The sequence below is a fragment of the Grammomys surdaster genome, unplaced genomic scaffold (genome assembly GCF_004785775.1).
Source record: "Grammomys surdaster isolate TR1022 unplaced genomic scaffold, NIH_TR_1.0 126131, whole genome shotgun sequence".
Lineage (NCBI taxonomy): Eukaryota > Metazoa > Chordata > Mammalia > Rodentia > Muridae > Grammomys > Grammomys surdaster.
This window is the reverse complement of record NW_021620939.1, coordinates 6,525,378-6,552,551: the sequence shown is the minus strand read 5'-3', so window position 1 is coordinate 6,552,551 and position 27,174 is coordinate 6,525,378. Positions and strand designations below refer to the sequence as shown.

General features: G+C 43.1%; 1 protein-coding gene across 4 annotated transcripts in view; it reads left to right on the top strand.

Moving 5' to 3' along the window:
- Dag1 (dystroglycan 1) overlaps positions 1-27,174 on the top strand; it is a 57,325-nt gene that overhangs the window by 761 nt on the left and 29,390 nt on the right. For 2 of the 4 annotated variants that reach the window (XM_028756666.1, XM_028756663.1), the window contains exon 2: positions 9,225-9,281. The gene's annotated coding sequence lies outside the window, so the exon portion shown is untranslated. The remainder of the gene's footprint in view (positions 1-9,224; positions 9,282-27,174) is intronic. The other 2 variants (XM_028756664.1, XM_028756665.1) reach the window with 1 other exon arrangement.

The following is a 27,174-nucleotide window of genomic DNA, read 5'->3' as shown; positions in this document are numbered from 1 at the left end:
CTGCTCCAAGTCTTGGGGTTCTTTCCTCCCCCTCGGTCGCGCTTTTTTGGAAGCCTTCTTTACTACCTTTGCAGTGGGTATTTGGAAAGCCAGGTTCACTTGAGAATATATTGGGAAAATGTTCCCAGAGGAAACACGGTGTCGACTCAGAGTCCTTTTGCTATAACTACCAAGTTCATCTATTGACAAACTCAACGGGCAATTAAAAACACACCTTTTAATCTCTACAATTTGAGAAGTTTTTGTTGAGTTGAATTACATCAAGATTAGTTTTCGTGGTGATGACGAAGTTTTGACTGGTCTGCCTAGTCTGGGACAGTACCTTTATAGCCTAGAGGTCTAACTTAAGAGTTCAACTTACTGTTTCCCTAAATAAGCGAGTAGAAGTAGTTCTTGGCGTGGAAGCCAGACTCGTGAAGTGAGGGTGGTGTTTATAGAACATAACTCCAGCTAGAGTTGGGTGTGCTTCCAGATGTTTTGGAGTCTGATGGAGATGGGGCGTTGCAATTATATCAGCTTATATTGTGCTTAATGGACAAGACTTTTAGAATGTTCTGGTTCTGAAAAAGAATTTCACGGTAAAGGGTTGTACAAATCGATGGTTTAAATACGGAGAATTGAAATTCTTTTTGCCTTGAAGTCAAGGACATGGCCTGCCTGCTTAAAGGACATAGGGACTGTTGGAGAAATCAGATTTCACTAGGGAGTTTAGATGCAAGGCGTGTGGGATCCTATGTGAAGGTAGGAGTGAATAGCACAGCACCGGGTGGGAACATGAAAACATTGTTGATATGTACCTCTGTTGAAATTGTCACCGGACAAGTCCTCATCATTCTAAAAAAACTGATTTGGCAAAATGCATTTATTTAGTAAATGTTTGGCTTTACTCTCTGAGGATTTCTGGGTATGACTTGGGGGCCCATGTAATGCAGCATCTTGCTTTGTCCTGAACTGATTTGGATTCAGTGAGTGAGAATCAGAACCCATGATTAGTAGTTGCTGCCTTCAGAATGTGCTTACATGGTAGCCTTAAGTGAGCCTCCTGAGCTGTGTGTGGCCTTCAGGGTCAACAAGAATTAGCTGGGGGACATAAAGGCTTGTACACCCGGAACCACATGTACATGAGTGTCTAAAATAGTGCCTGGGAGTCTTCCAGCTAGACAGGTGGGAGCTCTGGGCCTTCTTTGCACATAGGAGCTCCAGCCTCCTAGGGTACAGGAGCTTGAGAATGCTTTTAATCATTTGAGTGACATAATCTAGATCTAGTTTAGAAAGAGATGTGTTGGTGGCATGTAGGGAGTGTCAGAGATGTCAGGACCTCTGGTAGTAAAGTCAGCCAACTGAGAGGAGGGAGGACGAGCCATGAGAGGGGAGACTGAAAAGGTAGTGCAAAGTGAGTGGCTAGCCTCACGGGGGAGTAAGCCTGAATTCAGGAATGTGCAGGCCAGAAGTCTGTATGACCAAGGATTTAAGGCTATTGTTGAGGGTGGGGATTTAAAGCTATGGGGGTAGATATTCTGCATATCATGGGTGAAGTTCTAATTCTGAGTTTGAATCCCCAAAACAAATCTCCAAACTTTTGGTTGTTGAGACAGGGTCTCTTGAAGCCCATGCTGGTTTAAACCCATTTAGTAATGAGGCTAGCATTAAACTACTGACTCTCAGCCTTTACCTCCTAAATTCAGGGATTAGGCTTGAGCCACTATATTTAACCTTTAGAACTCTTGACTGCTGAATGGGTGGCTGGCAGGTTTTCTTGTCTGTTAGATATTAAGAATGATGGGACTTGGAGGAATTGGGGAGAGTTTACTTTGTTTGATGTTGATGCTTAAAAAAGGAGAGATCTAGCATTTGATTGTTAAATTTGATTAGCCTAGCTTGGTGTAGTGTGGTAGCTGTAAATCCTAAGATTCAAGGAATCTGAGACAAGACCTTAAGATTGGGAGTTACAGGGCAGTCTGAACTTTGCTGTGAAACTATGTTTCTGACTAACATACCTACCCTGTATACAGGGTCTCATTACTTTAGCTCTGGCTGTCCTAGAACTCACTGAATAGACCAGGCTGGTTTCAAACTCAAGAGAGCCTTCTGCCTCTGCTTCTTTCATGCTGGGATTAAAGGATCAGCCATCATGCTTGGCATGTTCAGTCTTTTGCCTTACAGATGTAAGTTTTTCCTACTTCCTGGGTCAGTAATGGTGTGGACTGATACCATTTGCAGTTGAAGGTCTTGCATTTCTGCTTTGTGTGCATTGTTCTGATACTCAGGAGAAAATTTTTGAAAACTTCTGTGGTGTGACTTAGCACACATTCATGAAGGTGCACTTATAAGTGGAAGTCAGTGGAGAACATCTTTCTCTGTCTTCTCTACTGCTTGCCACAGAGGCTCTCACTAATCCTGAAGCTTACCATTTCACCTACACTAGCTGGCTGGATAGTTCTGGGATCTGCCTGTCTGTCCCCCACCACCCCAGTACTGTTGTTTCTGGAGTTACAGGTGCATGCAATCCTGCCTACCCAGCCTGGGATCCAGTCTTTGCCTTTAGCACACACTCCAGTGTACAGAGTCATTACTCCAGCTCCTGAAGAAATTGAGCCACAGACAAAAGAACATGTCCACACTTTATCATATAATACAGACTCGGGATTTGTTGTTGTTCTGTTTTCTTTTTCTGTATTTATTCTTAATGATTTTGTGTGTGTGTGTGTGTGTGTGTGTGTTTGTGTGTGTTTTAAGGGAAAGTTTCATACAGTGCAGGCTGGTTTCAAACTCCCTGTGTAGCTGAAGATGGCCTTGAATTTCTGATTCTCCTGCTCTTCACATGCTGGATGCTAGTACCATGGGTGTTTGCCACTATGCTTGGCCCACAGAAATACAATCTTGTTGGAGGGAGTTAAAAAGATAAAGATAGCTTAGTGGTTTAGGGCACCTTTTGTTCCTCAGAGGACCCTGATTCAATTTCCAGCATCCATATGTGGCTCACAGTCCTAGAACTGGAGTATAGACAAGATCCAGTGCCCTCTCCTGACATCTTAGGTCTCTAGGCATACATATAGTACGTTCAGGCAAAACATACACATAAAATAAAAATAATTCAAAAGAGTCCTTGCCATTTTTGTAGCAGACCTGAGTTCAGTTCCCAGAACCCATGTAGAGTAGCTCACAATTGCCTGTAACTCCAGCTCTAGGGAGTTACAGCTTCCTAGTTTTAATAGGCACCTGCATGCATGTGCACACACAGATATATAAAGTAACAGCAGGAAGGTCATTATCTGTAATTTAAAAAAGTGTAAACAGCCACAAAAGACTTCACACTCACTCATTGGATATTCTGGAAGGTTGGGGCCAGAATGCTACATAGAGGGCCTTAGAGGAATTGGGAACCCTGAAGGTCTTGGAACATAGCTGCAATGATCAATTTTGCTTTTTAAGAAGTATTAGTCAGGATTGGAGAGATGGCTTAGCAGTTAAGATCATTGGCTGTTCTTCTTGAGGTCCTGAGTTCAATTCCCAGTACCCACATGTTAGCTCACAATCTTCTATAACTGGGATCTGATTGCCTCAACTGGTGTGCAGATATACATGCAGACAAAGCATCCATATACATTAAAAAAAAAAAAAAAGAGAAGGAGCAGCAGCAGCGTTAGTGTTAGTGTTAGTCATTGGTTTGGTCCTGTGGGAGCCAGTGGACTTGAACCACCAGGTCAGTAGTGAGGAGTGAGGTGGAGAGAAACGAAGTTCAGAACAGGAGTCTTGAAGGTGTGTGGGACCTGTTTAGTAGAAAGATCAGGAAGTGACCAAGCAGAGACTTATAATACAAGAGTGATCACTTTGGCTACAGAGAACACTTTGTGTCTTTGCAACTGGCAGGATTGACGAGCTACTTGTGCACACTAGGCAGGGACTTTATCTTGAACTACCCCAACTATACTGCTACCTCTCATTCCCCTATTTAATTTTTTTTGAGACAGAATCTTATTAGCTCAAGGTAGCTTCAGACTTTCAGTTCTCCTGTGTCATTATCTGGAGCATTAGGATTAGGAGTATGTACCATCATGACTAGCTTCCATAACTTTTCTCTCTCCCCTCTGGACAAGTCTCATTGTAGCTCTGATTAGCCTGGCACTCAATCTATCGCCCAGGCATGCCTGTGCCTCGTGATTCTCCTTCCTTTGCTGAGTGCTAGGATTTAGGTGTGTAGTTTAAGAGTTCAGTTAATGTAGTGGAATGGGAGGTGACAATAGGCCCATTTTATGGAAGGTCCAAGAAAAAAAAAGAGGTCTTAGCTGTATATAGTGGCACATGCTTGCAATCGCAGCACTTTCTGTATTGGGAAGCTGAGGAATTCCAGGCCAGGTTGGGCTACATACATGGCATATACATGCTGAACAGGAGAGAGGTATTGAAAATAAGAGTGAGGCTAAATCTAGATAGGAAGTCGGTTATGAGAACTGTTTCCTTATCTGCCTTTAGACTTGAGTAGTTGCAGATTGTGATTGCATGTGTATTAAAACCCTCCAGTGTCAGAGAGGATACGAGGCCTCGTACGATCATCAAAGAGCAAGAGGACATGAGAGAACTTGTGCAGGTAGGGTATCGTTGAGTGTGTGCTGTGTGCTGCTCAAGGGTTTCCCTCCTCTTTGCCTCTTTCCACATAAAGAACATTTTTTGTTTTTTTGTATCTTTGCCACCTTTTTTTTTTTGGTTTTTCGAGACAGGGTTTCTCTGTGTAGTCCTGGCTGTCCTGAAACTCACTCTGTAGACCAGGCTGACCTCGAACTCAGAAATCCACCTGCCTCTGCCTCCCAAGTGCTGGGATTACAGGCGTGCACCACCACCACCAGGCCTTTGCCACCATTTTTAAGCCTCTTTTTTCTTTTTCTTCCTCCCTCCCTTCCTCTCTTTCTTTTTCTTTTCTTCTAGACGGGGTTTCTCTTAGCCCTGGCTGTTCTGGAGCTCACTATGTAGACCAGGCTGGCCTCAAACTCAGAGATCCACCTGCCTCTGCCTATCGAGTGCTGGAACTAAAGTCCCTGCACCACCCCATTTAGTTCCAGAGCATTTCTTACTAGACCCTCTTCCTCTGTCTCCTCCAGGTGGCGGTGTCGACATTGTAGGCTGAGAGTCAGGTGATGGTCCTGCTAGTTAGTCTGATAATTGCATACTAGGTCTTTTGTGGTTTTGTTTGTTTGGTTGGTTTTGTTGTTTTGTTTTTTGTTTTTCAAGACAGAGTTTCTTTGTGTATGGCTATCCTGGAACTCATTGGTAGACCAGGCTGCCTTGAACACACAGAGATATGTCTATCTTTGCCTCTCAAGTGCTGGGATTAAAGGCATGCATCACTCACCACCCAACTCATATTAGTCTTTGTAAGTTCATACTTTAGTTATTCAAACAGTCTACCTAGGTTGGGAGTAATGGTACCGTAATTTCAGTTCTCAGGCTGAGGCTGCAAGTTGGAGGCTAGCCTTTGCTACATAGTGAGGCACTCTCTCAATGTAGACAATCTCCCACCAAAATCAAAACTGTCCAGCTAAAACCTCAAGCAGCCTCCGGGCGGTCGTGGCGCACGCCTTTAATCCTAGCACTTGGGAGGCAGAGGCACGTGGATTTCTGAGTTCGAGGCCAGCCTGGTCTACAGAGTGAGTTCCAGGACAGCCAGAGCTACACACAGAAACCCTGTCTCGAAAAACCAAAGAAAGAAAAAAAAAAAAAACATCAAGAAGCTGATGGAAGAAAACAGGCTGTCCTTAGTCACGCACTCACTGTTCGTCCTGGCCGGTCGTCCCCCTTTACTCTGATCACTAGTAATACTGCTCAAACAGCAGTTTCTATAAATAGAGATTTAGAGTAGTTTACAAAATTGCACCAGCTACAGGGCCTAATTTAGCTTTAATGAATAGGGTTTCCTCTTTTTCTTGCTTGGGTTTGGTAAGTAAGCAGTTTTTGTCTTTGGGTCTGGGTGGAGAGAGAGATAGGCTGCTGTAGCACGGGTTCATAAACTACTCAAGCAGTAAATGGACTTCACTTGACTCTTATTTTCTTTTATTTGATTTTTTGTTTGTTTGAGACGATGTCTCATTCTAGCCCTGGGCTCATCTGGAACTCACTATGTAGGCCTGGATGGGCTCGAACTGGAATTGATCCTCCTGCCTTTTCTTTCCCAGTACTGGTAGCACATGCCTGATATTTTGATTTAAATCTTTATGCTTATATAAAATAATGTGTGTATGTTTTTAAAATTTGTGTGTATGATGTGTGTTTCTGAGTGCATGCATGCGCATGACACATGTGGAGGCCAGACTTGATAACTTTTATAGAGTCAGTTCTTATGCAGATACCCTACTGTGGATTTACATTTCCACCCTAGATACATAATACACATAAGTAAGTGTATATTGTCTGTCAGTCTGTCTGTCTGTGTATCTTGTCAGTTTATCTATCTATGAATGAATGAGTTTGTAGCCCAGGCTGGCCTCAGACTCACTGTTGGATGATCAAACTTGCTACTTAATGGAAGGTGACCTTCAACTTCTGATCTTGCTTGTAGCTCCCAAGCACTACGATCACAGATGTGTGCCGCCTCGCTCAGATGATAAGCGCTGGGATCAAATCCTGGGGTTTATACATGTCCAACCAGCAGTCAGCAAGCAGCCACATTTCCAGCTGGACAGAATCAGTACTGTTAGAAAAAATTAGAATAACAATATTCTAAACAATAAGAATATATAACTGAAAAAGACATATGGGATGGCTCAGCAGTTAAGGCACTTGGCACCAAACCTGACAACCTGAGTTCATCTCCAAAATTCACATGGTAGAAGAATTGGCTCCTACAAGTTGTCCTCTGACCTCTGCATACACTGTGGTATTCCCTTCCCAAATAAATGTGAAAACAAACAAACAAATAAACAAAACCCCAAACTTAAAGAGCTCAGCTGGAGCCAGGAGCAGGCACATGCTTTTAATGTAGCACAGAGGCAGAGGTAGGTGGATCCCTGAGAATTCTATGCCAGCCTGATCTACATAGCAAGTTTCAGGCCAGTCAGGACTATGTAGTGTGACCCTATCGGAACAAAACAACAACAAAAAACGCCCAAACTCAACTGACGGTTCTGGAGAGGTGGCTCAATGGTTTAGAGCACTTGGGAACCCAGGGTCAGTTCCCAGCACCCACATAGCAGCTAACAGAATTTTTAACTCCAGTTCCAGAGGACCCATTGCCCTCATCTAGCCTTTGTGGGCACTCCTTAGATGTTGTGAACAGACATATATATGCAGGCAAAAGACCCATACACATAAATAAAAATAAATATAAAAAACAAATAAATCTCCAAAACTCAGCTGGAGACAGGTATATTTGCTCAAGCCTGTAATCTCAGTACTAAAGGCTAAAGCAGGAGAGTTGTCCTAAGTTTTAAGACAAACCTGAGGTACTTAGTGCATTCCAGGCTCCCTGGGTTACCAGCTGAGACTTTGTTCAAAACAACCCCCAAAAAAGGAAGAAGGAAAAAGAAAATGAAAAATATTCAGCAGATCCTTCTCTCTAGTATCCTGTTTTGTTTTTTGTTTTAAATATCAATAGGGAGGCGGATGATGTAGTTCTCTGGAAGAATTCTTGATTGCCAGGCATGCATAAAACACTGGGTTCAATCCCCAGAACTGTGTAAGCCAGGGATGATGATGCCAGCCTGAATCTTAGACATAGACACACAGGTGTACAGACACAACAGACACACACACACACACACACTGCACCCCCTCCATCCCCCCATGCGCTATGAAAACAATGGAGCTGAGATGGCAGCATGCACTTGCTGTTCTTGCAAAGGACCCTAGTTTTGGCTCCCAGAAACTGTAGGCAGCCCACGGTCCTCCATATTCCAGTTCTAGGGGATCTGACCCTTTTTTCTGACCTTTGCTGACACCAGGCACACACATAGTGTATACATACACTTATACATTTGTACATACATACACACAGGCAAGCACTCATACACACAAATAAATCTGGAAATAAGAAAAACCCTAAAAGGAAAAATGCCATTGTCCAAAATGTATATACGGCGGCATACCCCTGTAGTCCCAGCACTTGGGATGTAGAGGCAGGAGGATTAGAAGTTTAAGGCCAGCCTCAGCTGTATAGCTAAGTTAGAAGGCAGCCTAGGTTATATGAGAACTTGTTTAAAAAACTCAGAGCTGAGCATGGTAATATATACCTTTAATCTTGGGAGACAGAGACAGGCAGATCTATGTGTGGCCAGCCTGGTCTACATAGAGAGTTCTAAGCCACCCAGGGATACATAGACAGACTTTGTCTCAAGAAACTAAAGTCAGTGTGGGGGCACTGAGGAAACAGCAAAACTGGCAATGGAGGGACACACTTTTTTTTTTTTTGTTGTTCTGTTTTGGTTTGGTTTGGTTTTTCAAGACAGTGTTTTTCTGTGTAGCCCTGGCTGTCCTGGAACTCACTCTGTAGACCAGGCTGGCCTCGAATTCAGAAATCCGCCTGCCTCTGCCTCCCAAGTGCTGGGATTAAAGGCATGCGCTACCACTGCCTGGCTAATTTTTTTTTTTATTTTCAACACAGTTTTTCTGTGTAGCCTTGGCTGTCCTAGAACTAGCTCTGTAGAACAGGCAGGCCTTAAACTCAGAGATCTGCTTGCCTCTGCCTTACAAGTGCTGGGATTAAAGGTATGCTTCCGCCTCCCCCCCCCCAAGCTTGTCCTGATTTTTTTTTTTTTGGTTTTTCAAGACAGGGTTTCTCTGTGTAGTCCTGGCTGTCCTGGAACTCACTCTGTAGACCAGGCTGGCCTCAAACTCAGAAATCCTCCTGCCTCTGCCTCCCAAGTGCTGGGATTAAAGGAGTGCACCACCACCACCCGGCAGAGGCACACTCTTGTAATCTCAGCACTGGAAGGTGGAGCCGGCAAGATCTTGAGTTCAAAGCTGGTCTGGTAAACATGAAAAAGAAAGAAAGAGAAAAGAATGAAAGCACAAAAAATAGATGTTGGAATTAATTTTATGTCTTTGCTATGTGAAGCTTCATAACTTTTAGTCTTGAGTGAATTGCACATCAAACATTTCATTTCTTTACAGTGGTCTTTTGACAAGTAGGGTGACTAATGGGTGAGTTGGGCAGAAGACTGAAGTGGCATTGCCTATGTCTCCTGGTGTGGGTTATTTCAGTTTGGGCACTCACAACTATTCTTCTGTTCTTCCAGGGCCTGTGCTCTCCAGGAAGATAAGGCTTTCAAAACTGCCTGGCACAGGAAGGTGAGGTAAGACACTTGAAAAATTCTGCAAAGAAGAGGGATAGTGAACTACTAGGCAACACAATTAACCATTTAGTTCTAAAGCAGTAACAGAATAGAAAGCTGTCAGATAAGACCCTTGTGTATTTAGTGGCTTCTGGGGATGGAGCCCAGGCTCTAAAGCATGTTAGGTAGGCACTCTATCACTGAGCTGCATTCTTTCCCCATGTGGGTCTTGGGGTTCAAACTCAGGTTATCAGATGTGGGTGGCAAGCACCTTTATTCTAGGCTGGTCCAAGGGGCCAGCGGCTTTTGTAGCCATACAGACCAAATGTAAATGTTCCCCATCTTTAAGAGTATGTATTGCCACAGATCCATTCTTTTTGAGATAGTCACAGCCCCTGGTGGCTGGGCCAGTTGGAAAGGAGCTCAAGGGCAAGTGGAACACTTGGACAGGGTGTGTCATATTCAGGGAGACAGTGGTCAGTACCCAACTTGGTTGCCTTTTTTGGTATTTGCTCCGGTGTCTATGAACAAACTCCTCTTATGGAATTCTTTTTACTAATTGGTATTTATATTTTGGAACAAAACAATGGAGTTAGTTTGTTTGTTTGTTTTGAGACTGGGTCTTACTATAACCCTGAGTGGGTTAGAACTTTGTATAGACCATGCTGGCCTGAAACTCAGAGATCTGCCTACTTCTGCCTTTCAAATGCTAGGATTAAAGTAATGTACCATCACATTGGTAGTGAAAAAAATTATTTTTTAATTTCTTTTCTTTTCTTTTTTTGTTTTTTGTTTTTTGTTTTGTTTTTTGTTTCTTTCTTTCTTTCTTTTTTTTTTTTTTTTGAAACAGGGTTTCTCTATGTAGCCCTGGCTGTCCTGGAACTCACTCTGTAGACCAGGCTGGACTCGGACTCAGAAATCCGCCTGCCTCTGCCTCCCAAGTGCTGGGATTAAAGGCGTGCGCCACCACCACCCGGCCTGAATTTTTTAAGAATTAATTTTTGTCAGGTAGTGGTGACTCAGGCCTTTAATTCCAGCACTTGAAGACAGAATGGCTCTCTGAGTTGAAGGGTAGCCTCATCTATGCTTGAAAAGCCAAAGCCCTGTTTCCAACCACAAAAGGTTAACATACATAGTGTGGGTTTCAAAATAATGAGATTTGAAGATATTCCTCTTTTGATTTTGCAAGTATTCTGGTTATCTTTTCTTTTATCCCTGTAGCTGTGCTGGTAACATCATGCTAGATAAATGGTTCAGCAGTTAAAAGTATATGCTGCTTTATCATTGCATCCAAGTTTGGTTTCCAGCACTAACATAGTTGTTCACAGCTATTCATAACTCCAGCTCCGGAGAATTGGACTCTTTCTAGCTTCTGCAGGCACCAGGCATGCATGTGATACACAGACATACATGCAGGCAAAACATCTATACACATAAAATAAAAATAACGTGAAGATGATTCTAAGATTTTCTATGGTGCAAATGAAGTTCCTAATATTGATTGTCATAAATACCTCTCTTAATTAGCTCAAGTTATTCTCTAAGGCTGGGTTAGTTCTGTAGCTAGCTTGAATGTGTATTACTGGGGATTGAATTTGGGGCTTAAGCATGCTAGGCAAGTGCTTTACCACTGGGCTAGATCTCCAGCCCATTTAAATTTTGAGGCAGGATTGTAAGTTCCCCAGTCTAGTGTCCAAATCTCTCTTTATTCCAGACTGGCCTGTAATTTACTTTAGCCTTCCAAATTCTGGGATTACAGAGGCTGGAGAGATGACTCGGTAGCTGAGAGCTTATACTGATTTTCCAGAAGACATGAGTTTGATTCCCAGCATCCATATCAGGCCACTCAGAACCACTTTAATTCCAGTTCCAGCATATCTAATACCTTTAGCCTTCAAAGGCATCTTCACTTATGTGCAGATACCCCCTCCCCCAAGTTATTGAAATAAACAAAGTCTTTAAATGATAGGATTTCAGGTGTGTGTCTTCATTCCTGGCCTCCAACAAAATTTTCCAAGAAACGTAATGTAGAAAACAATCAAATTCTAAATGTCATTTAAAAACTTTAGATATTAATTAGAACCTTGGACATCATCCATTTTTTTGGACACTTTATTTTGGACCATTATTTTGGGTGGAGGAGTGTTTCGAAACAGGGCTTCTCTGTGTAGCCCTGGATGTCCTGGAACTTCCTCTGTAGATCAGGCTAGCCTTGAACCCAGAGATCTTCTTGCCTTTGATTACTAAGTGCTGGGATTAAAAGCATGTACTACCATGTCTGGCTTTTTGGATATTAATTTATTATTGAATATTTATGTATAACAAATTTTCATCATTATAAATCTTCTGTGTATATTCTCTTGCTTGAGGTGGGAGATCGTCTTTGTATCAAATCTGCTATGAGCTCAGGTAGCCTTGCTAAAGGAGAGTCCAGCCTGAGGACCTTGAGTAGGGTTAAATTCTGGGTTTAGGGGAAAATAAAGTTGATTGTTAAGTGTCACATTTTTAGATCTTTGAGCAGCGTTGGAAAGATTGAATTGCCTGAATGGGAAAATTTGGTAGGAGAGTAGAAGAGAGACTTTTATTAAAGATCTAAAAATAGAGTCCATTAAAGTCACAAATAGATAACAGTAGGATTCCTGTCTCACCCTTTCCTGTTCTGGGTTTGTGCTTCCAGCTGTTGCTTCTGCTTACCTGGAGAAGATGACAATATTTTAAATATTGAGTAAATGTAGACCCAAACACTGAGTTGTATACTGATCTGTGTAGACCCCTAACACTTGAGCACGCCAGCCTGAAGGTATGATTGGTGAGCTGGGGGTACAACATGAGAATCTGACTCAAGCGGAGCAGGGGCGAGAGAATGACTGAGCTCCTTGGAACAGGAGGAACTCTTTAGCAGAAGCTGATTGTTCTGTTCTCACTGCCATCCTTGAACTGACAGGGCTTGTGGGTAACCTGTGTTCTCAGAGCCCTTAGTGTTACTTGCCTTCTAGTTGGCATTGCTGACTCCAGGGAGGCCTTCTGTGGCCATCGAGTTTACCTGAGTTAATTGATAGCTGAAATGGTCCCTTTTTTTTAAGAGGAGGGGTCCTCTCTGATCTTAACAGCTGAAGAAAATGACTTGCTTCCTGTTTAGGCTTCTGAAAAGTGCCCTTTCCCTCTGGTGTGAGGGGGTGGAGGAATGTCCTGGCCTTCCATCTTCCATCCTGTCATGGGGCTCCAGGGATAATAGAGTCTATTGTGGGCTGTGCCCAAGGCTTCAATGTCAGCTTTTCTGTGGCCTCTGTGTCTGGGGTGCTGTAGTAACTGGGTGTTGGGCTAGGCCTGTCTCACCGTGTATTGCTGCTGAGGGCTCTGGAACATTATGCTTATACCTTGGCCTTGGGTCTGAACTCTGATATTTTGTCATGTTTTGTTTTTTTGAGATATGGCTTTACTTTGTGGTATAGACTGACTTGAAATCTTGAAAACTTGAAATCTTCCTGCCTTCTGAGTGCTGGAGTATAAAGTCATACTTAGTTTATGCCACGTTTTAATTTGAAGTGCTGATAGTTCAGATCCAGGGCCTTGCCTGTACTAGAGAGACAGGGTTTCTCTGTGTAGTCCTGGCTGTCCTGGAACTCACTCTGTAGACCAGGTTGGCCTTGAACTCAGAAATCTGTCTGCCTCTGCCTCCCAACTGCTGTCTACCAGAGTTTCTTATCCAGCTTCTCATATCATTTGTGTGTTTGTTTGTTTTTTTCTTTTTTTCGAGACAGGGTTTCTCTTTGTAGCCCTGACTGTCCTGGAACTAGCTCTATAGACCAGGCTGGTCTGGAACTCATGGAGATCTACCTGTGTCTGCCTCCTGAGAGTTGGGATTAAAGGTATGTGCTACTATGCCCAGCTTTTTGATAAACATTCTTTTTTTTCCCCCCTCTTTCCCTCTCTTTTTAAAAAAGAGATATTTATTTTATTTATTTGAATACACTGTAGCTGTTTCCAGAAGAGGGCATCGAATCCCATTACTGATGGTTGTAACCCACCATGTGGTTGCTGGGAATTGAACTCAGGACCTTTGGAAGAGCAGTCAGTGGTTGTTTTTTTTTTTTTTTTTTTTTTTTGATTGTTTGTTTGTTTTTCGAAACAGGGTTTCTCTGTATAGTTCTGGCTGTCCTGGAACTCACTCTGTAGACCAGGCTGGCCTCGAACTCAGAAATCCACCTGCCTCTGCCTCCCAAGTGCTAGGATTAGAGGTGTGCGCCACCACCGCCCAGTAAAGTCAGTGCTCTTATCTGCTGAGCTAGCCCTTACTTATTTTGATTTTTATTGCTCTTCAAACTTACTGAAGATGTTAAATGCTGGTCATGCTGGTAGGGAATTGTATACCTGTTAATTTAAGCATGTACCCTACCACTAAGGTATACCTTTAGCCCTAGGTTTCTTTAAAAATAGTTTTGTGGGCTGCAGAGATGGCTTAGTGGTTAAGAGCACTGCCTGCTCTTCCAGAGGTCCTGAGTTCAATTCCAAGCAACCACATGGTGCCTCACAACCATCTGTAATGGGATCTGATGCTCTCTTCTGGTGTGTCTGAAGACAGTGACAGTGTGTCCTCATATACATGAAATAAATAATTCTTAAAAAAAAAAACAGATTTGTGGTTTTTCCCTGAGATCAACTTGCCTTGGTCATTTCTATTCCTGACTCTAGACCACTGGCCTCCCTGGGGAAATGTGTGAGTGTGAATTTGAGTTTGTTTCTCTCTCTCCTTCTCTTCTGTGTGTGTGTGTCTGTCTGTGTGTCTGTGTGTGTGTGTGTCCAGGATTGATGACTACATATAGAGACCTAGATGTGTGACCCGTTGTGTTGTATAGGGTTTGTGAGGACAGATCAGCATGAGAGTAGAGGGCACAGGAGGCGGAAGGCTCTGCTTTCTCTGTGATGGCAGATACCTGGTGAGTTTGTAGGCTTTGGAATGATCCTGGACTTTGTTCTCAATCTTCTGAGTAAAAGATTCCATTCTTTTCTCTTTCCTGTATATTTCTTCTGCTTCTGTCATTTCTCCATTCCTGTCTTCTCCCTTTCCTTTGTAAAATACTAGGCAATGAGATGCTCCCTCGGGCTGTTCTAGTCCAACTCAACCCTTTTTATCCTTTGCCCAAGCACCATGTTGTTTCTTTCTCTCTTTAGAATTCAAAGCACACTATATCATTTTTGTCAAATGAAGGAATAAAACATATGTACCACTCTGAGCTAAGTTTGCAGCCCTTGTTGTAAGAAGGGTTTTTAAGGGAGGGATCTTCTACATAGGGCTTGGTGGTGCTTTGGTGACTCAGTCATGATTTTTTTAGAGATTAGGTTGCTGCTGTATAGCAAGACAGGCAAGATTTTTGGCATAAGCATGATGATGTTGGACAGTGATAACTGTCCTCAGCAGTAGACACCTGATCTTGAGAAAGGAATCTTCCAAAATAGACCCTGAGATCCTCCCTGCTGTGACCTCAGGTGAGGCCTTTACCTTCTTTTCCTTAGTTAGACTGAGACAGTGTAGTAGGCTGTAGAGGACACAAATGCCCAGCTAGCAATGTGAATGGCGCCTGGCGTGTGTCTGATCATTGATATCTGCCTCTATTTTTGTTTTTTTCGAGACAGGGTTTCTCTGTGTAGCCCTGGCTGTCCTGGAACTCACTCTGTAGACCAGGCTGGCCTCAAACTCAGAAATCCGCCTGCCTCTGCCTCCCAAGTGCTGGGATTAAAGGCATACGGCACCACTGCCCGGCTGATATCTGCCTCTATTTATTTTGGTGTTAACTATGAGTTTGATATCTAATAAAAACTGTAGATTGGAGATGGAAAGATGATGGCCCAGTGGTCAAGAGCACTTAGCTTTTACAGAGTATCTGGTGATACATCTGGCTGAAGCTAGTACTCCTAAGGGGCAAGGAGCTGATGCCTCTGTCTACTTTAGGCAAATCACAGTATGCAACATACATTTGTCTCCCAGCCAGAGATACAGTGGCTGAGGGCCAGGACCAGAAATGATGAAGGGACAAGGCAGCTTGGTCCCAGGAAAAAAAACATTCATATCTAGAAGAACAACCTGATTTTAAAAAGTAGCCTATGGCTAGGGGTGATGAGAGAGTGTGCTTATTTAGCATGGACATGGTCCCTAGTTGAATCCCTGTCACCAACCCAAATGACGAAACACTGAATGAAGGAAGTCCATGTCAGAATTCTTGCTTTGTGGAGTGATAATTAATCTTGATAGCTTTATATCAAATTTAGATATGGGGTAGAGAAAGCAGGGTACCCATATTCCTTAGCTAGGCTTCAGGAATCTGTATCCCAGTGTTCTGTTTACAGGCAGAGAGATGTCACACCAGTGGGTGACTGGATTAACATTATTTATATTTTGTGTATACTTTTCTGATTTGAAACAATTTCACTATGTAGCCCAGGCTGGGCTTGAGCCCACAGTGCTCCTGCTTCAGCCTTTTTAAGTTCCCTGGGTGGTTATATTTTGGAGACAGTGTTTCTTTTGTAGACTTTAAGCCCACAACTTCCTGCTTTGTTTCCCACATGTTGGGGTTATTAGTGTGGGCTACTGTGCCCAGCTGCAACTATTTTTAAAATTTTTAAAGAATTTCCTTATCTTGTGTGTGTGTACTTGTGTACACATGATAAGTGTGTGGAGATCAAAGGATAACTTGTAGAAATTGTTGGGAGCACTTGGGAGACAGAGGCAGGTGGATCTCTGAATTTGAAGCCAGCCTGATCTCTAGAGCTAGTTGTAGGACAGCCAGCTACACAGAGAAACTCAGTCTCAAAAAAACAGAAGAAGCCTGGCAGTGGTGGTACACACCTTTAATCCCAGCACTTGGGAGGCAGAGGCAGGCAGATTTCTGAGTTCGAGGCCAGCCTGGTCTACAGAGTGAGTTCCAGGACAGCCCGGGCTACACAGAGAAACCCTGTCTCGAAAAACAAAAAACAAACAGAAGAAAATTTTGTTTGTTTGTTTGTTTGCTTTTTCTTCCTGAGCTGAGGACCAAACCCCGGGGCCTTGAGCTTGGTAGGCAAGCGCTCTACCACTGAGCTAAATCCCCAGCCCGTTTATTTATTTATTTATTTATTTATTTATTTATTTATTTGCCAGGTGTGGTGGTGCACACTCTTAATCCTAGCTCGTGAGTTTGAGACTATCCTAATCTACAGAAGAGTCAGTTCCAGGACAACCAGGGCTATTACACACATAAACCCTGTATCAACCCCCCCATTATTTATTTATTTATTTGTTTGTTTGTTTGCTTATTATTTTATATATGTGAGGCATGTTAGTGTCTGGTGCATGGGAAGGTCATAAGGGGGCTTCAGATCCCCTCGAACTGGAGTAACAGAAGGTTGTGAGTAGCCATGTGGATGGTGGGATTTGAACCTGGGTCCTCTCCAAGAGCAGCAGATGCTATTCACCTCTTTGTCAGTTGTCAGCTCCTGAGTACAGTTTGATTTACAGCATTTTTCTCTATGAATTGTGCCTACTCAGCATGGGAGGATCTGGTGGTGATTACACAAACATACTTCTTTGCTTGTCTTTAGACAGAAGAGGAAAGACAGCTTCCCTTAGCTGATATTTTTCAGAAGACTAGTGATGAAATGTCTCTGACAAGTGACTTCAGCCAGGCTATGTGTATTTCTGTATTATATTAGTGGTAAATATTATTTAATTTATTATATAAATATAATACCCTGTATTATAAAATAGGTTGGAGGGCTAAGGCCCATCCTAGAAGGCTTTATGAGAGTTTAGGGAGAGAGCCGTGGAGAATCGAGAAGCAGTAGTTTAGATTATTTTCAAAGCAAATTTGCATTTTGGGACATAGTGTTGTGTCTGTGGCCTGTATAGCCATTTCCTGTTCCCATTGTGGGGCCGGCCCTCAGGGAGTCGTGGCAGTGTTTGAACGCCTGGTCAGAGGGGATTGCAGAAGCCTCTTGGTTTGGTCATGATTTGGATAAAGGAAGGAATAGGTGTGGAGGATAATTTGAGAAGCCTTGGAAAGAGATGAGAGCCAGATTAGAAAATGTAAACATTGCTAAAAGGAGGGGAGAAAAGACAACTAACTCTTAGTGAGTAGAAGAACTTTGTCCCACCATGCCGGGACCATGTGCGTGTGTGGAGGTGAAAGGAAACCTCGGGTCAGTTCTCTTTCTGTTGAACTTGCTAGGCTTGCCAGCAAGCACCTTTACCCACTGAGTCAGTTTTTGAGCATCCAGTTAATGAAACAAGAAACCTTTACACATCTCTGGAAGCCAATGATGACATGGATAAAGGATTCAGCAGTTGGTCATAGTCACAGTATCATCTTGATAGCCGACGGCTGTTAGGAGAGTGGGACCTGAGCAAGTGACCACTGGGGTTTCTCTAATGGCGAACTCCACAAAGCTGATTGTCTAAGAGGCCACCTGGTCTACTCACCCTTCCTGGCGTGGCTGTCTTTGCAAACTAAAAAAATTTTCTGGGCTGTGTTTTAAGCTTATTTCATCTTTGTGTTTTCATTTACTTACTGTATGTGGGTGTGTGTGCCACAATATACATGAGGCGGTTAGAAGATACCATGTGGTACACCCTTCCATCAGGTGGGTCCCAGCAACCAATTTAAGTCATCAGTCAGTCTTGGCAGCAAGCACCTTTACTGACTGAGCTCTCTCACAGGCCCTGTTGTTTCTGTTTTTAAATTTTTTAGATTATTTTATTTTTATACATTATAAATGTAGCTATTGCTTGGTGCCGTAGAGGTCAGACGAGGATGTCAGATCCCTTGGAACTGGAGTTGTGGATAGTCATGAGCCATCCTGTGGAGGTTGGGAATTGAACCCAGGTGATCTGCAAGAGTAACCAATGCTCTTTACCACTAAGCTGTCTCTCCAGCCTCACGTTTTATCTTTTGAGGCATTGTCTCTAGAACAAAGGTGAATCTTAAATCTGTGACCCTCCTCCCTGCACCTCTGAGTTGGGGTCATCGGCACTGCACCTTGTGCTGTACAGGTAGACAGGCTGTCCATCCCGGAGCCCACAGACATCTGCCTGCCTCTGCTTCCTGTGTGCTCAGATTAAACGTGTGCACCACCACACTCGGCTACAAAATGTTTTTGAGACAGGGTACATTATTGGGCATTGTAGTTTCTGCCTTCTAATTGGTTGTGTTTCTCAGGTAGTTTTCTGTAGTTTTCTTCTCTGTTCTTCCCCTCTATAGTTTTTCTCCTCTTCTATTTAGTTTGCTGAAGAATTTGAGCTTGAAGGGTTACAGCCTGGGTTTAAGGTTGTACCTCAGAGTAGTTCTTCTCTATTACTTCTCTGAACTGGCTGCTGGATACTGAGCCTTCGGTTTCAGGTTTGCTTCCTTTGATACAGTGAGAGGGGAGCACAGCTGTGTCTTGTGTCACTGGCTTTTTTGTTTGTTTGTTTATTTTTTGTTTTGCTGTTGTATACTTTATTCCTGACAGGTGTCTAGAACACTACTTCTGTGTAAGAATGTGAGGCCTGAGTGGAGGCTGGCTTTATCAGACCAGTCAACTGTTCAGTCATACGTACCATGGATGTGACAAACATTGCAAGAGGAAAATTCTGGATGCCTTTTGTGATTGATTCATACACTGCACTGTCCTTTTCTTAACCCCGCCCCCTGTCTTCATGCTATTCTTCTCCCTTAGCGTGCAGCCTCTCTGAGTGTCCTTTTCTGCCCCCAGTCTTATCTCTTCTGCTCCCCTTTCTTTTCCCTTTTATTTAAGGAGTGTTCTGATTGGTTAACGTTTGAGGATTAGGATATAGGTCCTTAGTACTCAGTTGCTCACCACATGGGACTATGGAAGTCTAGACTTCTCCATCAGTAAGATGAGGACAATTATGTATTGTTGAAACGGTTATCTTAAAGCCTTTTATTATTATTATAAGCCTTTTCTGAGTTTCAGGGGTTTTTAGAGGGTTTTCTTGTTTCCTCATGTAGGGGATAGTTTTTAACCTATAAGGAAGTGGAAAAGTGAGAGCAGCCAGAATTCAGTCTCTATTTATAGCTATCCTCTTGACTAGGCAGTCAGTCTCTGGGATGGTGGTCGGTCTCTGGGATGATGGTTGGTCTCTGTGATAGTGGTTGGTCTCTGTGGGATGGTGGACAGTCTCTGGGATGGTGGGCGTGGCTTCATTGCTGGCCTGACCTTCTGTATATAGAGACTTGCCTTATAGGCTGGTCACCTAGCATGTATCTGTACTGTCTTTACAGTTACTTTACACATCTAAATTTTCATTTATTTTATACTTCAGTAATTAAAAATTATTATTTTTGTTTATTGTATGTCTGTCTATGTACACTGAGGCATTTTGTCAGCCTTCTATATAATTTTGACATCAAGTAATTGAGATTTCATGTATATCCTAGTACAAGCCTAAGTTGGTGTTTTTGTTGTTATTGTTGTTGTTTTGAGATAGGCTCTTCCTCTGTAGCCCTGGCTGGCGAACTTGCTCTGTAGAACAGGCCGGACTTGAACTCAGAGATCGACTGGGCTTCTTTCTTTTTATTGGTGATATAGTGGATTGATCCTATAGATTTATGTATATGCTAAGCACGTTTGACCTCTGAGCTACAGACTTTTGACTAGGTGCTCCCTAATTTAGTGGAGCTAGACTACCTACCTACTCCAGGTCTTGATGGAGTTCTTTACCGCTTAGCTAAATTCCCACTTAGTTTTTGTTTTCTTGATTTTAACCCAAGTTTTCTGAGGGTTGTCCTTCAGGGAGAAGAATGTAAAGAATTTCAGTCAGGGAGGTGTGGGCCATGCTGGAGAAATGACTGAAGAGTCTGCTAGCAGCAGACAGGGGAGTGAGTCAAGTGATAAATTTTCTGTTTTGAAAGTTGCTTGATTAGCTCAGAACCATACAAAGTTCGTTATTAGAGGTGGCAAAGCAGGGGTTGGATGCTGGTGCTCTCTGGCTTATTGGTTGGTAGCAAAAATCGTAAGAGGGGAGAACTTGCCCTTATCTCAGTTGGGAAGCTGTAGACAGCAGTCCCCCAGCCTCTATTTATAGTAGGCTAGAGGTTATTTCATTCTATAGGTTTTGAGAACCTATTCATAAATGAAGCTTCACTAAATCTGTATAACCCAGTAGTAGTTGATTTTTATTGATGCCACTATTTTTATTTATTTTATTCATTATTATTATTTTTTTTTTAAAGATTTATTTATTTATTACATATGAATATACTGTAGCTATCTTCAGACACATCAGAAGAGGGCATCAGATCTCATTACAGATGGTTTTGAGCCATCATGTGATTGCTGGGATTTGAACTCAGGACCTCTGGAAGTGCAGTCAGTGCTCTTAACCACTGAGCCATCTCTCCAGCCCCCTCATTATTATTATTATGTGCTTTGTTTTGTCTGCATGTATGTCTGTGTGACGATGTTACAGACAGTTGTAAGCTGCCATGTGGGTGCCGGGTTTTGAACCAGTATCCTCTGAAAGAGCAGTCAGTGCTCTTAACTATTGAGCCATCTTTCTAGCTCCAGATGGCACTATTTTAAAATGAAACATATTTTTCAGGTAACATGCATAAACCATAAATGTGCCTTTGACACTTTCTTATGCCTTGATGGTGAGAGTGTCAGAAACTATTGTAGGACCCAATTTCTTGGGATTAATTGTTCATGGACAAAACTTATGTTGATCAGAAAGAAAGCCCAGGAGTGGAAGTAGACTAGTATAGACTAGACTAGTATAGACTAGTAGATACTTCTCTGTGTTCACTGGCCTGAGACAGAAGGTTTTCCCCCAGGATCCTGGAGGGTACAGTTCTCTGGGAAAGCTGGCTTCTCGCATTCTTCTAGAGTTTGCCTGTCATTTGGAGGATAACACACACAACAAACTTAGAGGTTTGGAAACAGGCTTTGGTAAAGGTGACTGGTTTTCAGAGCAGTGATCCTATGGTGTGAAGAACAGATGTGTGAGCTCAGAAGCAATCTCTAGCTTTTCTGTCCTGTACCTGTTCCTGCTGTTCTGAGCTAGGAGTTGTTCTGGGGGTTGGGCTTCGAGGTGTCTCAGTTTCTAGGGCTGGCTTGGAGGGTATGACACAGGGAAGCAACCACAGAGTCAAAGAGCACAACAGCAATGTTAGTATTTGGAGTAATTAGTCCGCTCATACAGTCTTTATAGGAATTTTCCTCTGAGGTAGTCAAGTTTGGCTAGAAAAACAGTGGCATATTTTGATTCATTAGTTGTTTGGAAACACACCCTCCTATATCCTCATGATGACCGTTAAGACCCATCATTCCTAGTCTGAGTTTATGATGCTTGGTGTTACTGCTCTTTAATCAAGCAGTGGAGAAGGTCAACTTCCTGTCTCATTCTGGTCAACTATGCTCCATTTTCCCTTCTTTCCCTAATCAAATTATTAATGAAGTATTTGACAGTAACTCAATACCAGTAAGAGTAAGAGGAAAATAACTTCAATCCTTAGGTTGGAATATGAATTGAAAGCCATTTTGTCAAAGTCTGTCAGTCCACATCTAGGATTTTCTCTTCAGATGTGTCTATCGAGTGCAGGAATGTGTATGAGAGGTCACTTGAACCGTGCACACACACACATATGAGAGGAATAGTTATGAAGTATATGATTGAGCTTCGAGAATGATACAAGAAACCAGGCAAGGTGGTGGATGCCTTTAATACCAGCACTCAGAGGCAGGCAGATCCTGTGAGTTTAAGGCCAGCCTAGTCTACATAGTGAGACTCTTTCAAAAAGCAAACTAACCAGCCAACCAAGCAATCAATGGGAAAAGAGCTGGATTTGGTTTGTAATCCCAGTACTTGGAAGTCCAGGCAGAAGGATTGCTGAGCATCTGAGGCAGGCCCAGGGACCTCTCACAGAAATAATGATGCAGAAAAAGCGATGGACTTGTTTTGTTATGTGGGGATGCAGGTTGAAGAAACCGAGACCTTACCTGAGGGCCTAGAAAGGAGACCTGTGTTTTATCTTTATAAGATTCTTTTTTTTTTCTTTATAAGATTCTTAAAATTTTTTTCTATGAACATTTGTGTGTGTGTGTGTGTGTACACATGTGCGCATATGATCAGAGGATAACCTATGGAGTTGGTTCCCTCCTGCTACACTGTGGGCCTCAGGGGTCCATCTCAGGTTATCAGGTTTGGTGACAAGCACCTTTACCCGCTCAGTCATTCCCAGGCTCTTTCCTTGCTTTGTTTTTTTTTTCCCCCCACTTTTGCTTACAGTTGTTGGAATTTGTTTTTTGTGTGTAAATTTCTATTATTATTATTTACATTAAGTCAAAGAGGATGCAGGTGTAGTGGTGGAAACCGGTAGTCCCAGTATGGGGGAAGTTGAGGCAGGAGGATTTAGAAATTGAAGGCTAGCCTTACCTATTGTAGTTCACCTAAAGCCAGTCTAGGCTATATGAGACCCTATCTCAAAAAAACAACCAGAAGAGGCAAAACAGACAAAGCCCAAAGCCCTGTTAATCCCTAGCACTAAGTAAGGCTAGTGTGTGATGGTCCATACCTGTCACAGCATGCTGGCGGTAGCGGGCGCGATGGGGAGGGAGCTCAAGTCATTTTCTATTTTGTAGCAGGTTTAAGGCTAGCCTGAGCTGCATGAGATCTTGTCTCAAAATGTTTTTCAAGTAAAAAATAATGGCACATACCTGTATTCCCAGTACTTGGGATGTGGAAGCTGGAGGATTACTATGAATTTGACTCTAGCCTGGTCTATATACAAAGTGAGTTCCAGGCTAGCCATGAAAAAGTCAAAGGGGGAAGACCAGCCAGCCAGCCATGGAGTAATTGTGAGGATGATGGGGATCAATAGCAGGGACCTGACTCTGGCAAAGCCTGTGTGCTGCTCAAGTTGATCTTCCCCAGAGCTCTCTGGGCCTTTCAGCTTGGTGGCTCTGGCTGGGTGTTTTCTTCTAGGTAGGAAGGGCTCCTGGAAAAGGAAGATGCAACTATTTTTAATCTAAAGCAAATATAGCTCAATGTAGTCATTTCAGGCCCCAGTGTGACATTTTCTTCCAATTGTAACCCTAGACACTTTTGAAACAAATACCTTTTTTGTGTAAGTTGTGTTTGTTATAAAATATAACATGATGAGGGGTACCTGGTGGGCCTTTGCCAAGGTGTCCCCCCCCAAGAAATTGTGCCATGTAACAGATCTAGTATAAAGGGGTTTATCTGGGGGAAGGTAGAGGAGTGAGGACCTGGAGAACCAGTAGAGGCAGAGGAGTAGACATGTAGACAGGCAGACCAATGGGAGCAGAGCCATGAGGACAGAGAAGGACATGGAGGGAGGGAGAGAGCTGACCAGGAACATGAGGGAACAGAGAGAGAGCCTGAATGATGGGCAGTTCTTTTATACACACCTGGAGCACCTGGCATGGCTGTAGGTGATGACTTAAGTGGTTGCTAAGTCCCTGGGAGGAACCTAGTAGGATTGCCTGAGAGCTAACAGTGTTTGTAGTGTTTCCAGAGGAAAATGTTGGTAAAATACCCCAACTTCTTTTCATAAACTTGGAGGGTTTAGGGGTCTGCGCGCTCTCTCTCTCTCTCTCTCTCTCTCTCTCTCTCTCTCTCTCTCTCTCTCATATATATTATATATGTTTTTTAATAGGGCTGTCTGGGAGTTGGTTCCTAGGGTCCAGAACTGTAGTGGACAAATACTGACATCTTAATTAGTTCAGTAAGGGATTTTGCACAGGCTGCCCCAGTGCTGGGATTAAAGGCGTGAGCTACAACACCAGGTGGTTGTCAGGTTTTTCAAGTACCTTTGCCTGCTGGTCTAGGTAGTATTTATTTACTTACTTATTTTGAGTTCTGGGGATTGAACCCAAGGTATCATGCACACTAAGCACTCTTACCTTGACTACATGTCTTCCAGGCCCAAGATATGCTTTAGAGGCAAATAAAAGCAGGCCTTATCTGCTTTTAAAATAATGTATCTTAGCCGGGCAGTGGTGGTGCACACCTTTAATCCCAGCACTTGGGAGGCAGAGGCAGGTGGATTTCTGAGTTCGAGGCCAGCCTGGTTTACAGAGTGAGTTTCAGGACAGCCAGGACTACACAGAGAAACCCTGTCTCAAAAAAATCTTTAAAAAAAAAATGTATCTTTGCTTTAGTGATGCAAAATTATCAGAATCAGTGAGCTGATTTCTAAAGATTGATCTGAATGTTGAAGTGAGGGCTCTTGCTCTGAGCTGTGGAGTACCTGAAGTGCAGCTCCGTGAAGCTGTGCTATTTGTGCTGTTGTTGGGAACTAGAGAAGGTGGTATAATGTTTCTTGAAGCAGTGGAGCAGATGGTCTTTACAGTTCTTCTGGGTAGGTCCAGGATGTGCCTCACCTGTACCTTCATGGCGTCACCCTTAGACTGTCTGAACAGATGTAGTCTGGCCACTGCTCTGTCTACTGTGATAGGAGTTAGATCTTGGGGATGCCTTGGGCAGGTTTCGTGAGGAAGCAGCATTGAAGAGGCTGAGATCTACACAGGTAAGAGAACAGATTAGAAACATACAACCCGCTCAACAGACACTGCAGATGCTGATGCCTTTTGTATGTGTAGGCAGCAAGTGGTCAGGGCTGTCTGAGTTAGGACTCTTGGAGGCTGATGAGTAGAAAGGCCTTAGGTGGATCCGGCTGTAGGCTTTAGACAGAGGAGGGAAAAGGGCTGTGGGAGGAAAAGAAGTCTGTGAAAGAAAAGCACCTTAGGGGAGGAAAAGCTTATTTATAGTTAATTCATACTATAGTCCCTCATTGCAAGGAAGTCAAGATAGGAGCTCAGGACAGCAGGTCATATCACAGTCACAATCTAGAGCAGAGAAAGAACAGTGCATGCATAGCACATGTGTGTTGACTTGTTTGTGCACAGCCTAACCTCTGCACTCTCACTCATTTCAAGACCCTCAGTCTAGATATGCTACCTTTCAGGGTGGGCTGCTCCTTCCTACAATTCATTAAGACAATCCCCCTACATGAAGTTCAAAGACCAACTCTAGTGTAGACAATCCTAGGAGATTCTAGGTTGTGTCAGTTAAGGCAACCCCCCCAGACTTGGTCCATAATAGCAATTGTGAACTGCTGGATCCATGTGGTACCATCTGTGGTTGGCTCTAGCAAGTATACTTGGGGAACTGGGCTTCAAGTCAGCACTGCCTCTTAGTGTGGATCTCAGTTCTTAATGTTATATATGATACATTAGCTGTTCAGCAGGGTTCCTAGGAGGATCGTGGGTCTCATGCCAGTCGTACATCATATTCAGAACATGATATTCCTCATTGGGGCTGTTGAGTGCAGATGAGCCAGTCTTTGAAGAAGCAGTGGGGCACTTAGTCTGCATAGGCACCAGGCTTACCTGTCACTCTCAGTCTGTTCTGACAGCGGCCCTGTGATGTTTAGAATGACAAATGAGAAAGCTGGCTCAGACAGTAAAGTCAGGTATTTTGAGTTCAGGTTTCAAAATCTTAGGGGAACAAGGGACTATGACTGCTACCCTGAGGAAGGGCTAGGGTCATAGAGGCAGAAGAAGGACTCCTGTCTACATCTTTACTTGTGAATGTCTTTTCTTCCTTCTTGTTCTTTTTTTGAGAGATGGGTCTCACTCTATCTTAGTTACTTTTCTATTGTTATGAAGAGACACCATGAACAAAGCAACTTATAAAGAAAGCATTTAATTCAGAGATTGCTTACAGTTTCAGAGAGCGAATCTGTGACCATCATGTTGGGGAGCAAACCATCAAGTAGGTGGGCACTGGAGCAGTAGCTGAGAACGTACGTCTGACCCATAAGTAGGAGGCAGAGTGCAAGATTGGGCTTTGTGTGAGCATTTGAAACCTCAAAGCACCTCCCCCCACCCCCCAATGATCACACTTCCTAATCCTTCCTCAAACAGTTTTACCAGCTGGGGACCAACCGTTCAAATATATGAGCATATGGGAGCCATTCTCATCCAAACCACAACTCACTCAGGCCCAGGTGGACCTGGGTCTTGCAGTGCCTTTGCTTTTAAAATGATGGGATTATAGTGTGTGTCACCACTTCAGCAGTCTGAGGAAAAGTAATGCTTGTCTCACAATGTAGTCCAGTTTATGTTTGTATGTTCTTTGAGGCAGGGTCTTAACTTACCAGTAACTTGGATTTCCTGGATCAGGCTGGCCTCTAACTCAAAGAGATCCACCTGCTTTGGTCTTCGGAGTGTTGGAATTAATGGTGTGTGTCACTGCCCCCAGATTGTTTTTGTTTTTGTGAAGCTATGCTTTGGGGATAGATCCTAATGTTGTGATCCTTTATACAGTTCCTCATGCTCTGGTGACCCCACCCTATAACATTGTTTTGTTGCTACTTTATCACTGCAATTTTGCTACCATTATGAATTATAATGTAGATATCTGGTGTGTGACCCCTGTCAAAGTGTCCTTAGTCTTTCAAAGGGGTCATTAATCCACAGGTTGAGAAACTGAGTTAGAGCGATGGCTCAGAGGTTAAGAGCATTTGCCGTTCTTCTAGCAGATCTGAGTTCAGCACCCAGGCAGCTTATAACCACTATAGGAGGATCCAGTGACTTCTTTTGGCTTCTGCAGACACACAAACACATATAGTGTGCACACAAACACATAAACAGAAAACCTTTTAAAAAAAAATGTTGGTCTTTGTAAGATTCAGGTTGACCTTAGACTTGGGATCTTGTGTTTCAGCCTCCTGAATGTTGTCGAACAGCGTTTGCCATGTGTGGTTTCTTTCTGTTTCTGTACTAGTTCATTTTGGACTTCTCAGTGCTTCACTGTTTGTTCTGGGTCCCTCAGTGTATGGTCTACTTTTTATTTCAGAGCTCCTATGTCTTTAAGATAGGGTTTTATAATAATAGCTGGTTGAGAACTGTGACCCCA